This window comes from Chiloscyllium plagiosum, unplaced genomic scaffold (genome assembly GCF_037043375.1).
Source record: "Chiloscyllium plagiosum isolate Xiang-an unplaced genomic scaffold, Cpla_swu_hap1 HiC_scaffold_3, whole genome shotgun sequence".
In the NCBI taxonomy this organism is placed as follows: Eukaryota; Metazoa; Chordata; class Chondrichthyes; order Orectolobiformes; family Hemiscylliidae; genus Chiloscyllium; species Chiloscyllium plagiosum.
This window is the reverse complement of record NW_028270141.1, coordinates 5,264,930-5,279,092: the sequence shown is the minus strand read 5'-3', so window position 1 is coordinate 5,279,092 and position 14,163 is coordinate 5,264,930. Positions and strand designations below refer to the sequence as shown.

The window sequence follows — 14,163 nt, the reverse complement described above, 5'->3', positions numbered from 1 at the left end:
TCCTGACATCACTGGACTGCTCGGCCCACATTATTGAGGGCTTGGGAATACTCCACTCCATAGTTCTATCATATCAAAGTTTTTAAATGTTTTGAATTATTTGGCCTTTTGATATTTATTTGGAGATTCGTATTTTAATTGTGATTCTTGCATTGGTGCCTTTATGGTACAGACTACTTGTGATGTGCTAGCTTTTACACTTTGATTTAGGGGGAAGGACTCTATCCTGTACACCTTGTCAATGGCCCTCATAATCTTATACATCTTTAAAGGGACTTCCCTCAGCCATCCCCATTCTAAAGAGAACAGCGCAAGCTTATGCAGCCTCTCTTTATCACTGGAATACTCCATCTCAGGCAGTATCCTGGTGGATCTACTCTCCACCCCCTCCTGTGCAATCACATCCTTCCCATTGTTTGTCAACAAGAACTGCACTCAGTATACCAGCTGTGGCCTAACCAAAGTCCTGTATAGCTCCACCATTACCTCCCTGCTCTTATAATCTACTGCGTGACTGATAAAGGCATGTCCTGATGAAGGTCTTATGCCCGAAACATTGATTCTCCAGGTCCTCAGGTATTGCTGTGCTTTTCCAGCATTCACACTCTCGACTCTGATCTCCAGCATCTGCAGTCCTCACTTTCTCCTCCCTGATGAAGGCAAGATCCTGTATGCCTTCTTAACTATCCTATTAACCTGTCCTCCACCTTCAGGACATGGTTCCACCACCCCTACTGCCGTGTCTGCCACCACTTCCACCCTCACCAACACCACTCACCTGCATTCTGCTGACACGCCCCCCGCAGATCCCACTGTCACCATTCCCGGCCCCCAGAACCCTGAGGGGAACACTACCCCTGCTCATGACTCCACCCCCATTCCCCCCACCATCCCACCCACTCTAGTTACTGGCTCCGCCCCCACTCCCAGCTCCACACCCACACCAGATCCCAGCTCCCAGCCCTGCCGAGTTTTCACCATCCCTCCAGACCTTTCCCTCACTGAGGATGAACGATCAGTCCTCAGCAAAGGACTCACCTTCATCCCCCACCGTCCACGCATCAATGAATTTTATACACGCCGTGACATCGAACACTTCTTCCTCTGCCTCCGCTTCCGAGCTTACTTTCACAATCAGGACTCCCGCCCACCTTCCGAGGACCCCTTCGCCCACCTCCAACACACTGCATCCACCTGGACACCCCACGCTGGCCTAGTACCTGCCCTCGACCTCTTCATTTCCAACTGCCGCTGGGACATTAACCGCCTCAACCTGTCTACCCCCCTCCCCCACTCCAACCTCTCACCCTCACAACGTGCAGCCCTCCAATCTCTCTGCTCTAATCCTGACCTCACCATCAAGCCAGCAGATAAACGGGGCGCAGTGGTAGTCTGGCACACTGACCTCTACATCGCTGAAGCCAAACGCCAACTCGAGGACACCTCTTCCTACCGCCCCCTCGAACATGACCCCAACCCCATCACCAAACCATCATCTCCCAGACCATACAGAACCTCATCACCTCAGGAGATCTCCCACCCACAGCTTCCAACCTCATAGTCCGGGAACCCCGCACTGCCCGGTTCTACCTCCTTCCCAAGATCCACAAGCCTGACCACCCTGGCCGACCCATTGTCTCATCATGCTCCTGCCCCACTGAACTCATCTCTACCTACCTCGACACTGTCCTATCCACCCTAGTCCAGGAACTCCCCACATATGTTCGAGACATCACCCATGCCCTCCACCTCCTCCAAGACTTCCGTTTCCCTGGCCCCCAACACCTCATCTTCACCATGGATATCCAATCCCTCTACACCTCCATCCGCCATGACCAGGGCCTCCAAGCCCTCCGTTTTTTCCTTTCCCGACTTCCCCAACAGGACCCTTCCACCGACACTCTCATTTGTTTGGCCGAACTAGTCCTGACCCTTAACAATTTCTCCTTCGAATCCTCCCACTTCCTCCAGACCAAAGGGGTAGCCATGGGCACACGTATGGGCCCCAGCTATGCCTGTCTCTTTGTTGGCTACGTAGAACAGTCGATCTTGCGTAATTACACCGGCACCACTCCCCACCTCTTCCTCCACTACATTGATAACTGCATTGGTGCCACTTCATGCTCCCATGAGGAGGTTGAGCAATTCATCAACTTCACCAACACAATCCACCCTGACCTTAAATTTACCTGGACCATCTCTGACACCTCCATCCCCTTCCTGGACCTCTCCATCTCCATTAATGACGACCGACTTGACACTGACATTTTTTACAAACCCACCGACTCCCACAGCTACCTGGATTACACCTCTTCCCACCCTACCTCTTGCAAAAATGCCATCCCGTATTCCCAATTCCTCCGCCTCCACCGTATCTGCTCCCAGGAGAACCGGTTCCACCACAGAACACACCAGATGGCCTCCTTCTTTGGAGACCGCAATTTCCCTTCCCACGTGGTTAAAGATGCCCTCCAACGCATCTCGTCCATATCCCGCACCTCCGCCCTCAGACCCCACCCCTCCAACCATAACACGGACAGAGCCCCCCTGTCATTCAGGAATGAAGAAGGGCTTATACCCGAAGCGTCGATTCTCCTGCTCCTTGGATGCTGCCTGACCTAGTGCGCTTTTCCAGCAACACATTTTTCAGCATTCATTGAGTACTCCCTTGTTTGGTTACTTTTTCCAAAATTCATCACCTCAAACTTCTCAGAGTTAGTTTTCATCTGCCTATATCTACATCTTCCAGGAAACTAACATCACCTTCCTCACTATCAACACCTGGCCAATCATTCTGTCATCCACAAACATATCTATCATTTTTCATCTATATAATTTGCATATATCATGAATAATAAGGGGTCCAGCACTGATTCACCAGCCTCCAGTCACACAAATAGGCTTCTATCACCTTCCTGTCTTCTATGTTTAAGCCAATTTTGGATTCATCTTACCAAATTATCCTGAATGCCATGAAATCCATGTAAACTACACCAACTGCATTACCCTCATCAACATACCTGGTCACCAACTTTAAAAATTCAAATTTGTTATGTATGACCTCTCTGTGATAAAGCCACACTGGCTATCCCTGATTAAATCTTGCCTCTCTAAGTACAGATTAATACTTCCTGTCAGAATTTTCATTAACCTTCCTATTACTGATGTTATACTCACCGGTCTGTAATTCCCTGGTTAATCTTTACCACCCTTTTTATAAAGTGGAACCATATTAAGTGTCCTCCAATCCTCTGTCCGCTCCTCTGTGGCCAGACAGGAATTTTAAAAACTGGGTCAAAAAGCATGTAATGTTCTCCCCCGTTTCCTGTAACTACCTGCAATACAGCTCATCTGGACCTGGGGATTTGTCCACTTTTAAGCCCACCAAAACCTCCAAAGCTCCTCACTCCCAACTTCAATCTGTTCAAGAACCTCTTTCTTCACAAATTCTGTGTCCACATTCTTCTTTTCTAAAGTGAAGACAGATGTGAAGTAATCAATTCACACCCTACTAATATCATCCACAAACAGATTGCCTCTTTGGTCCCTTATGGCCCCTACTCTTCCCCTAGGTATGCTATTCTCCTTGATGTAGTTACAGAATATCTTGTGATTCTTTCCACCCTCACTGGTGGCACAGTGGTTAGCACTGCTGCCTCGCAGCGCCAGAGACCCGTGTTCAATTCCCGCCTCGGGTGACTGTCTGTGTGGAGTTTACACATTCTCCTGGTGTCTGCGTGGGTTTCCTCTGGGTGCTCCGGTTTCCTCCACAGTCCAAAGATGTGCAAGTTAGGTGAATTGGCCATGCTAAATTACCTGTAGTGTTAGGTGAAGGGGTAAATGTAGGGGAATGGGTTGCTCTTTGGAGGGTCAGTGTGGACTTGTTGGGACAAAGGGCCTGTTTCCACACTGTAAGTAATCTAATCTTTCACACCAGCATTTTCTTATGAACCCTCTTTGCTCTTCTGAATGCTTTCTTAAGTTTGTCTTGCACATTCTATACTATACGTTTATTTGCTCCCTTTCTATCTGCCAATGGCCTCTCTTTTCCTTCGTATCCAGTTCTGAATATTCCTAGACATCCAGGGTTCTCTGGGCTTGTTGCTCCCACATATCACCCTGAAGGGAATGTGTTGGGTCTGTGCTCTCCCCATGTATTTTTGAATGCTTCCACTGTTCTCCTCCTGTGCACTCACACTGCAGGCAACCAGTTGACATTTAACATTATTTGAGCCAACAATTGGTTTTGGTTTTGGAAACATGATAGAGTGATATTTAGTCTGTAACTTACGTGCACTGAAAGCAAGAAATTATGTGTATAGATGGATGTAGCAACCAACATGAATTCTAAGAATACAAAAAAAAGGAAAAGTCACAATATGCATTTACACCACAATACAATGTTACAGTACGATTATAATAACCCAATAAATTAGTTCAACCCCTTGGTCACTGATAATGGTCATTATTTCTACTGTTGATAAAACTGCTTTTGTGTAGATAGTAATAGAAATTCACAAAGAGAACTTCATGCATGTCTTAAATAACATTGCTTGATATAGTGCTACAAAATGTAAATACTGGTTGAGAATGATTGGAATGATTAAAATCTCAACTCAGCCTTCAGAAAGTACTGTAATAGAAATATAAATTTACCCTTCTTGTGTATAGTATCATCTTAACCCCTCAACGGCTTTTTTCAGTCATACAAGCAGTTGTTTGACAGTACAGAACTGAAATATTGCAAAAAGGTATTCATATTACCGAAGATATTCATCTTGAACACTCAGAGAAAATGCAAGAATGTCAAATTGTAAATGACCATAACAATTCACACTACAAGAGGAAAGGGGTGCTGATTTTTGGCTCTGATTGGGTGAGACATTGCAATGAAGAAAGCAAGGGGACGGGGTTGGGGGAGATGGAGTTACAAGGAGTAGGAATAAAGAGATCATATGTTTCTGGGTTATTCATAAAAGGTGCAAGACTTGAAAATATTCCTTTTCGTTTCATAGAACAGGCTCCTATGTGAGAATCTGTGTTTTTTCTAGCAAGCCGTTTCATAAACTCAAGTAACATCCTGAAATAGATTGTTACTGTAACAATTAGCAAACTCATGATTGTTTTGGCAAGTGTTTCTTAAGTGAAAAAAAGTTATACTTAATATTAGACACTTGTTTTGGGTTTTGTAAGAGTGGATTGGTTGAGTATGATCTGTCATGTACTAATCTGGACTGGCATTAACAGAAGGATCAATATTGCCAAGGATAACGTAGAACATAGACCATTACAGAGCAGTATAGGCCCTTCAGCCCTTGATGTTGCACCGACCTGTGAAACCAATCTGAAGCCCATCGAACCGACACTATTCCATTTTCATCCATACGTCTGTCCAATGACCATTTAAATGCTGTTAAAGTTGGTGAGTCTACTGCTGTTGCAGGCAGGATGTCCCTTGCCCTTAAAGAAACTACCTCTGACATCTGTCCTATATCTATCTCCTCTCAATTTAAAGCTATGTCCCCTCGTGCTAGCCATCACCATCTGAGGAAAAAGGTGCTCATTGTCCACCCTATCTAACCCTCTGATTATCTTATATGTCTCAGTTAAGTCATTGTTTTTACCTTACTAAGTCACCTCTCAACCTTCTTCTCTCTAACAAGAACAGCCTCAAGTCCCTCAGCCCTTCCTTGTAAGACCTTCCCTCCATACCAGGCAACATCTGAGTAAATCTCCTCTGAACCCTTTCCAAAGCTTCCACATCCTTCCAATAATGCTGTGACCAGAACTGTGCACAATACTCCAAGTGTGGCCGCACCAGACTTTTTTTTTTACAGCTGCAGCATGACCTTGTGGCTCTGAAACTCAATCCCTCTACCAATAAAAGCTAACACACCGTATACCTTCTTAACAACCCTATCAACCTGGATAGCAACTTTCAGGGATCTATGTACATGAACACCGAGAGCTCTCTGCTTATCTGCCCTACCAAGAATCTTACATTAGCCCAGCAGTCTGCATTCTTGTTGCTCCTTCCAAAGTGAATCACCTCACACTTTTCCACATTAAACTCCATTTGCCACCTCTCAGCCCAGCTCTGCAGCTTACCTGTGTCCCTCTGCAACCTGTAAAATCCTACGGCACTATCCACAACTCCACAAATTTTAGTGTCATCCACAAACTAACTAACCTATCCTTCTCCCGTCCTCATCCAGGTCATTTATAAAAATGACAAACAGCAGTGGCCCCAAAACAGATCCTTGCGGTACACCACTAGTAACTGAACTCCAGGTTAAATATTTTCCATCAACCACCACCCTCTGTCTTCTTTCAGCTAGCCAATTTCTGATCCAAAACACTAAATCACTCTCAATCCCATGCTTCCATATTTTGTGCAATAGCCTACTTTGGGGAACCTTATCAAAAGCCTTACTGAAATCCATATACACCACATCAACTGTTTTACCCTCATCTACCTGTTTGGTCACCTTCTCAAAGAACTCAATAAGATTTGTGAGGCATAACCTAGTCTTCACAAAATCATGTTGACTATCCCTAATCAACTTATTCCTCTCAAGGTGATTATAAATCCTATTTCTTAAAACCTTTTCCAACACTTTACCCACAACTGAAGTAAGGCTCACTGGTCAATAATTTCCAGGGTGGTCTCTACTCCCCTTCTTGAACAAGGGAACAACATTTGCTATTCTCCAGTCTTCTGGCACTATTCCTGTAGACAGTGATGACATAAAGATCAAAGCCAAAGGCTCTGCAATTTCTTTCCTGGCTTCCCAGGGAATCCTAGGATTAACCCCCATTGGCCCAGGGAATTTATCTACTTTCACAAATTCCAGAATTGCTAACACCTCCTCCTTGTGAGCCTCAATCCCACCGAGCTTAGTAGCCTGTGATACAGCATTGTCCTCAACGACATTGTCTTTTTCCAGTGTGAATACTGACAAAAAGTATTCATTTAGCGCTTCCCCTATCTTCTCGGACCTCACGCACAACTTCCCACTACTATCCTTGATTGGCCCTAATCTTACTCTAGTCATTCTTTTATTCCTGATATACCTGTCAAATGTTTTAGGGTTTTCCTTGATTCTATCCACCAACAACTTCTCATGTTCCCTCCTGGGGCTCTTCATAGCTCTCTCTTTAGGTTTTTCCTGGCTAACTTGTAATTCTCAAGCGCCCTAACTGAGCCTTCACATCTGATCCTAATATAAGCCTCCTTCTTCCTCTTGACAAGAGATTCAACTTCCCTAGTAAACCACGGCTCCCTCGCTTGACCACTTCCTCCTTGTCTGACAGGTACGTACTTATTAAGAACACGCAGTAGCTGTTCCTTGAATAAGCTCCACATTTCAATTGTGCCCATCCCCTGCAGTTTCCATCCCCATCCTATGCATCCTAAATCTTGCCTAATTGCATCATAATTGCCTTTCCCCCAGCTATAACTTTTGCCCTGGCTGTATATACCCATCCCTTTCTATCATTAAAGTGAACATAACCAAATTGTAGTCTCTATCGCTAAAGTGCTCACCTACCTCCAAATCTAACACCAAGCCGGGTTCATAAATGGGTAATGAACCAAATGTGGCCTCGCCCCTTGTTGGCCTGTCTGGGTCTGGCTGACAAAAAATGATCCATTTAAAGTACTCAAACTGTAGTATTTCCAGCCAACATTTGGAAAGTTAAAGCCTCCCGTAACACCTACCCTGTTACTCTCACTCCTATCCAGAATCATCTTTGTTATCCTTTCCTCTACATCTTTGGAAATATTCAGAGGCCGATAGAAAACTCCCAACAGGGTGACTTTTCCTTTCTTATTTCTAACCTCAGCCCATACTACCTCAGTAGACAGGTCATTAAACATCCTTTCTGCCACCGTAATACTGTCCTTGACTGACAGTGCCACACCTCCCCCTCTTTTACCACCTTCTCTGTTCTTACTGAAACATCTAAATCCCGGAACCTGCAACAACCATTCCTGTTCCTGCTCTATCCATGTCTCTGAAATGGCCACAACATTGAAGTCCAAGTAGCAACCCATGTTGCAAGTTCACCCACCTTATTCCAGATGCTCCTGGTGTTGAAGTAGACACACTTCAAACCACCTTCTTGCTTGCCAGTCTACTCCTGTGACCTTGAAACCTTATTTCTGACCTCACTACTCTCAACCCCCTGTACACTGGAACTACAATTCAGGTTCCCATCCCCCTGCTGAATTAGTTTAAACCCTCCCGAAGAGCATTAGCAAATTTCCCCCACCCAGGATATTGGTACCCCTCTGTTTCAGGTGTAGACCATCCTGTTTGTAGAGGTCCCACCTACCCCAGAATGAGCTGCAATTATCCAGATATCCGAAACCCTGCCTCCTGCACCATCCCTGTAGCCACGTGTTCAATTCCTCTCTCTCCATATTCCTCACCTTGCCAGCATGTGGCACGGGCAACGATCCAGAGACAACAACTCTGTTTGTTCTTGTACTCAGCTTCTACCCTAACTCCCTGAATTTTTGCCTTAAATCCCCATTTCTCTTCCTACCTATGTCATTGGTGCCGATGTAGACCACAATTTGGGGTTGTTCCCCTTCCCCTCAAGGATCCTGAAAACATGATCAGAGACATCACGAACCCTGGCACCTGGGAGGCAACACCCCAACTGTGAGTCTCTGTCAATCCCACAGAACCTCCTATATGTCCCCCTAACTATGGAGTTCTCGATGACTAAAGCTCTGTTCCTCTCCCCTCTTCCTTTCTCTTTTCTTTGAGGAAGTATCATGGGACCTTTATCAATCACACAAGCAGACGCTAGGGATTGGTTCAACATCTCAGCTCCAATATTGCTGAAGTCCATTGGTGTTGGAGTGGATTGCCAGCTTGTCTTTTATACTTCAACTTTGAAATAGGAATTTAACCCAGTGTTATGATTCAGAAGCAAGTGTGCCACTATTTGATACGTAGCTGACTAGTCTTGTTTTGTTGTGGTCTACAAGTGTACATGTACTTTATCATCACCAATGAGATATGAATTTTAGTGAAGCTAATTTTGTGGTAGCTGCCTGTTTGCACAGGCTCACTTTAACTGAAATCTACCTGGCTGAAATTTAACTGCGATATCTGATGCACCGACTACCTGCTGCTGAAAATTAATGCTTCAAATGTCTCTGAAGAGACGACCTCCACTCAAAAAAGGTTTCCTTCTAAAACATCCCATGGATGTCAAATGAAAAGCTAGTTTATTTTTAATTTCTCATCAGGTTCTATATCATACAGATGTGGAAGCATGAAATTCAAACTCCTGAACTTAGTTTACAACAGTGACAGTCAACTGAATATTGAAAGATATGTCTGATCCCTGGGCTACAGTTTCTTTCAATTAAGTTCATTTTGCCTCCACATAAACACTTAAAATAGCATTGAGTCACAGTTAACTTAATTCAGTTTGGCTTGATGTTATTAGCAATACTTGCAACAAAGTGCAAAACAAATACCAGCTCTATCAGCTCTTTCAACCTGTTTCAATGCAGTTTCCCTGTTTGCATGGATCAAAGCCAAGTTGAAAGTAGTTTTATTGCTTGGAATCAGATACCACAGGGCTTTTAAATTGAAATTCAATCCAAATCATTTAACTTTATCAATGCTCAATTCATGGTCTAACCTGTGCTTTTAATTATGTTTACAAAAATGGGCATCCAGTACTCTCTCAATACATGACCAGAGGGCTTAAGTTAGACAGCTTCCAAAATCGTGTACAGGGACAGTGATCAGTGATGACCCCACGCATGTTTAATATGATGCAGGCAATTCAATGCCCACTTGTTACCAAATTGCTGCATGCCAGCTGGTTCCAGTATTGAACTTTTGTTTTATTATGACGCCTGTTACCTTTAGTGTTCCTGTATGGCTTTGAGTAATTCTATACATGCTGTGCCCACTTGTGTGGGTTAAGCATAAGTGTCTTAAGCCATGTCAAAAAGGACAGTTCCTCACACCCCAAAGCCATCTTTTGGCTTGTCCTATTCCAGCGTTTCAAATGCAGGTTGCTCAGCAGACTGCTTTGTTCTTATTCATTATTTTTTATTTCAAAAATATGCTTTATTTGTAGAAAATAAATCTTTGGCACATGGACAGTTTATGAATCTGCTCTGATCTATACTCTTTTTTTACTTACAGATGACAAATTAAGTCTTTGCTGTCCGCCATCCTCTATATTTACTGCCAACCTCTTGACCTAGAGCTGAAGTGACAGCAGGACCCAATTACTGAATGGGTCACCTTTATCCTTCAGCAGACGGACCTTACAAGGTGGTCTTTCCCCACAGCACCTTGCTTATTCATTCACGAGATGAGGGCATCACTGGGAAGGCCAGCATTTATTGCCCATTCCTAATTGCCCAGAAGGTAGTTGAGAGACAACCACGCTGTTGTGACATTGAGCCACATTTTAGATTACATTACAGTGTGGAAACAGGCCCTTCGGTCCAACAAGTCCACACCGACCCGCCGAAGCGCAACCCACCCATACCCCTACATTTACCCATTACCTAACACTACGGGCAATTTAACATGGTCAATTCACCTGACCTGCACATCTTTGGACTGTGGGAGGAAACCGGAGCACCCGGAGGAAACCCACGCAGACACGGGGAGAATGTGCAAACTCCACACAGTCAGTCGCCTGAGGCAGGAATTGAGCCTGGCTCTCAGGCCCTGTGAGGCAGCAGTGCTAACCACTGTGCCACCGTGCCGCCCACATTTCTGATGTCACATGTAGGCCAGACCAGGTAAGGATGGCAGTTCTCTTCCCAGTGAACCAGATGGGTCTTTCCAACAATTGATAATGGATTCATGGTCATCATTAAACTCTTAATTCCGGATTTTTATTGAATTCAGATTCCACCATCTGCTGTGGCGAAATTTGAACCTGGATCCCCTGGGCCGTTAAATTAAGAGTCCAGCAATAATAAGTATTTGCCTCTCCTTTCAGAATAAAGGCATCATGACAGGTCCAGTCAGTGGGCCATGGGGGGGATCATCAGGGCCAATTGTCTGTCCCTCTTCCATGGTTATGTCAGAGCCCGGGTGTCCCTGGAGAAGGAACACGCGGTGGTCCACCAACATCCTGGAATTGTTCAGGGAAAGGTGGGCACCGCAGGGAGTGGAGAGCATTATTTTCCCCTCCAACTCTATTTTGATTTGGTCCCTCCTCTTCACTGTTTTGATCACACAGTATTGCCCTTTGATGTGAAGGGCAGTGTTTGTCACTGGCCACTCGGATGTTTCCTTTCTTCCTGGAGTTGAAAATTTGAATAAAGATTCATGCACCTTGTGTCTTTCACTGTGTCTCACACCTGCACACACACACCATGGGTGCTGGGGAAAAAATAAGCACTACTGCTTAAAAAAAAGGAAAAAAAAAGAACTGGAGAATCGAAAAAAGAAAAAATAAATAAAGGCATCATGACAGGTCCAGTGAGTGGGCCGTGGAGGGGATCATCAGGGCTGATTGTCTGTCCCCCTTCCGCGGTTATGTCAGAGCCCGGGTGTCCCTGGGGAAGGAATACGCGGTGTCCACCAACACCCTTTCAGGGAAAGGTGGGCACCGCAGGGAGTGGAGAGCATTATTTCCCCCTCCAACTCTATTTTGATTTAATCCCTGGCCTTCCCTTCACTCTTTGATCACACAATATTGCCCTTTGATGTGAAGGGCGCTGCTTGTCACTGGCCACTCGGGTGTTTCCTTTCTTCCTGGTGGTGGAGTATAGATAAGGATGTACACATTTGTTGTTCTTCACTGTGTCCGACACCTGCACACACATGATATGGGTGAGGAAGGAAAATAAGCACTACCACTGTCAGGTGGTAGTGTGGAAAAAAAAAATAAAGGCATCATGATGACTGCTCCAGGGCATTGATCTGCAAGATTCCTTCTCTGCCTTTGATTACAGACCAGGTGGACGATGACAGAGTGGATTCCTCTTCAGTTTCAGAGTTGATATGCTGCACCCATAAAACAATGTATGTTTGATCAATGACACGCAGCACCATGGGGAAGCCTGCAATCTTCACAAAGCCATGTACTAACATTTGTCTATCTTTCTGTGGCAAGAGAGAATGAAACAGACAGTTTTCTTTGAATAAGGAGCCTCAGTCACCTCCCTTGTGAAACTTGCACCAGCAAACTGTAAGATGTTGAAAATGTCTTTAGTCTTTGCTCCAGTTTGGAAGGGGTCTGATGCACATAGATTCATGAGCACAATCTCCTTTATTACCATTGATCTATTTCTGGTCAGTGACACCTTCTGCACCCCTGTTGTGCATTATATTGTGTATTATTTCTGGGACTTCTGATCCCAGCAGCAGCTAAAATGCCAGTCCAGCTTCTCCAGGGCAAGAGTGACAAACGTAGATGAAGACAAGACTTCATTTTTCATGACAACAGCTGCAATGTCTAGGGAAGTTTTTAAAAAGTCTTATATTTTTCAATGAGTGAGTGTGTGAGTGCCTGGGTGACTGTGTGCATGTGTGCAAGGGTGTGTGTACTATCTTGAGTGCATACAGTGGGACAGGGCTTGCATGCATAAGAGTGTATATATATAAGAGGCATGGGAAGGGGGCAGGTGAAGTAGGGAGCAGATAGGGGTGGGTGGATGAGCATGTACTGGAAGAGAGCATGCATGTGAATGAGCAGTGGGGGCTGGGGCAGCTGGCCTGGGTCGTGGAAGGGGCTGGGTGTTAGTTTAGGGGAATCTGGATGATTGTTTATGGTCAGGCCAAGAGGGTAGTCAACTTGGGTTGGGAGATAGCTGGATTGGGAGTAGTCGGCTTGGTTTGGAGTGGTTGTCTTAGGTCAGGAGGAATGCAGATCAGTTGGATCTGGTTGGAAGGATAGTCGGTTCAGGTCAATAGGCAGTCAACTGGGTGTTTGGATCATCACAGTTCAAAGGTTAAATCAAAGCAGACTACAGGATACTGTGTTGGATCAGGTATTAAAGGGCTTCTGAAGGAGAGTCATACCAGACTTGAAATGTTAACTCTGCTTCAGTCTCCACAGATGCAGCCAGATCTCCTGAGTTTCTCTGACACATTCTGCATTTTGTGTCAGATTGCCAACATCCACAGTATTTTGCTCTTACATGAGGGTAGTTTTTTTTTTAGATTAGATTAGATTACATTACAGTGTGGAAACAGGCCCTTCGGCCCAACAAGTCCACATCGATCCGCCGAAGCGCAACCCACCCATTCCCCTATATTTATCCCTTACCTAACACTACGGGCAATTTAGCATGGCCAATTCACCTAACCTGCACATCTTCAGATTATGGGAGGAAACCGGAGCACCCGGAGGAAACCCACGCAGACACGGGGAGAACATGCAAACTCCACACGGGAATTGAACCCGGGTCTCTGGCACTGTGAGGCAGCAGTGCTAACCACTGTGCCACCGTGCCGCCCGTATATCAGGCCAGTTGTATCAGGTCAGGTTGGGGCAGGAGGGAGAAGCTGTCTGGCTGTGGTAATTAGTTCAGTTATGTTAGCTAATCACAAGTTAGACCAATATTAACTAGCATAACATTTCCAGGACAAGCATCTGATTAAGGCCACATGTCTATCAAGAGAATCTGACACTGAGCTCAGAGTTAAAGACATTTTAAAATGCAACATATGTGTATATACCAGAAGTTTTGTACAGTCCTGATATGCAACACAGGTTGAAGACAATCTTTCACCATCCTAGACATCAGATGTCTGGCTCAATGTGGACCTTGCCTTGTTTAAGGTTGCAGTCACAGTGATGAAATCTTATTAAACATGAACATGTCAAATACAGAATTCCTCCCAGAGTAACCCATGACTGATGTGACTCCTGTCAAGAGCCCTCACCATCTTCGCTTCTGTCTTCCAATAGCTTGCCTCATTCTAACTGGATACCCTCCATTCATTCTCCAGTCATGCTGGGTTCAAAGATTAATTTGCTCCTGTTTGGATGTGTGGTAGCATTAAAATTAGAACAATGTCCTTCAGCAGCTGCCAAAAATCACCCTTTTTTTAAGAAGAAGCAATTGTAACAATGTCCAGCAGATATTGATCAGCAATTAACTGCAAGCTATGGTTGAAAGAGGTCATTATTTAAATATTGAGCTCCAGAATGACA

General features: G+C 44.9%; 1 long non-coding RNA gene across 1 annotated transcript in view; it reads left to right on the top strand.

The window, feature by feature from the left end:
• LOC148150512 (uncharacterized) overlaps window positions 1–11,623 on the top strand; it is a 37,805-nt gene extending 26,182 nt beyond the window's left edge. Inside the window, exon 3 of the long non-coding RNA XR_015751769.1 lies at window positions 10,182–11,623. This is a non-coding gene — a long non-coding RNA (uncharacterized LOC148150512). The remainder of the gene's footprint in view (window positions 1–10,181) is intronic.
• Window positions 11,624–14,163: the final 2,540 nt, after the last annotated feature.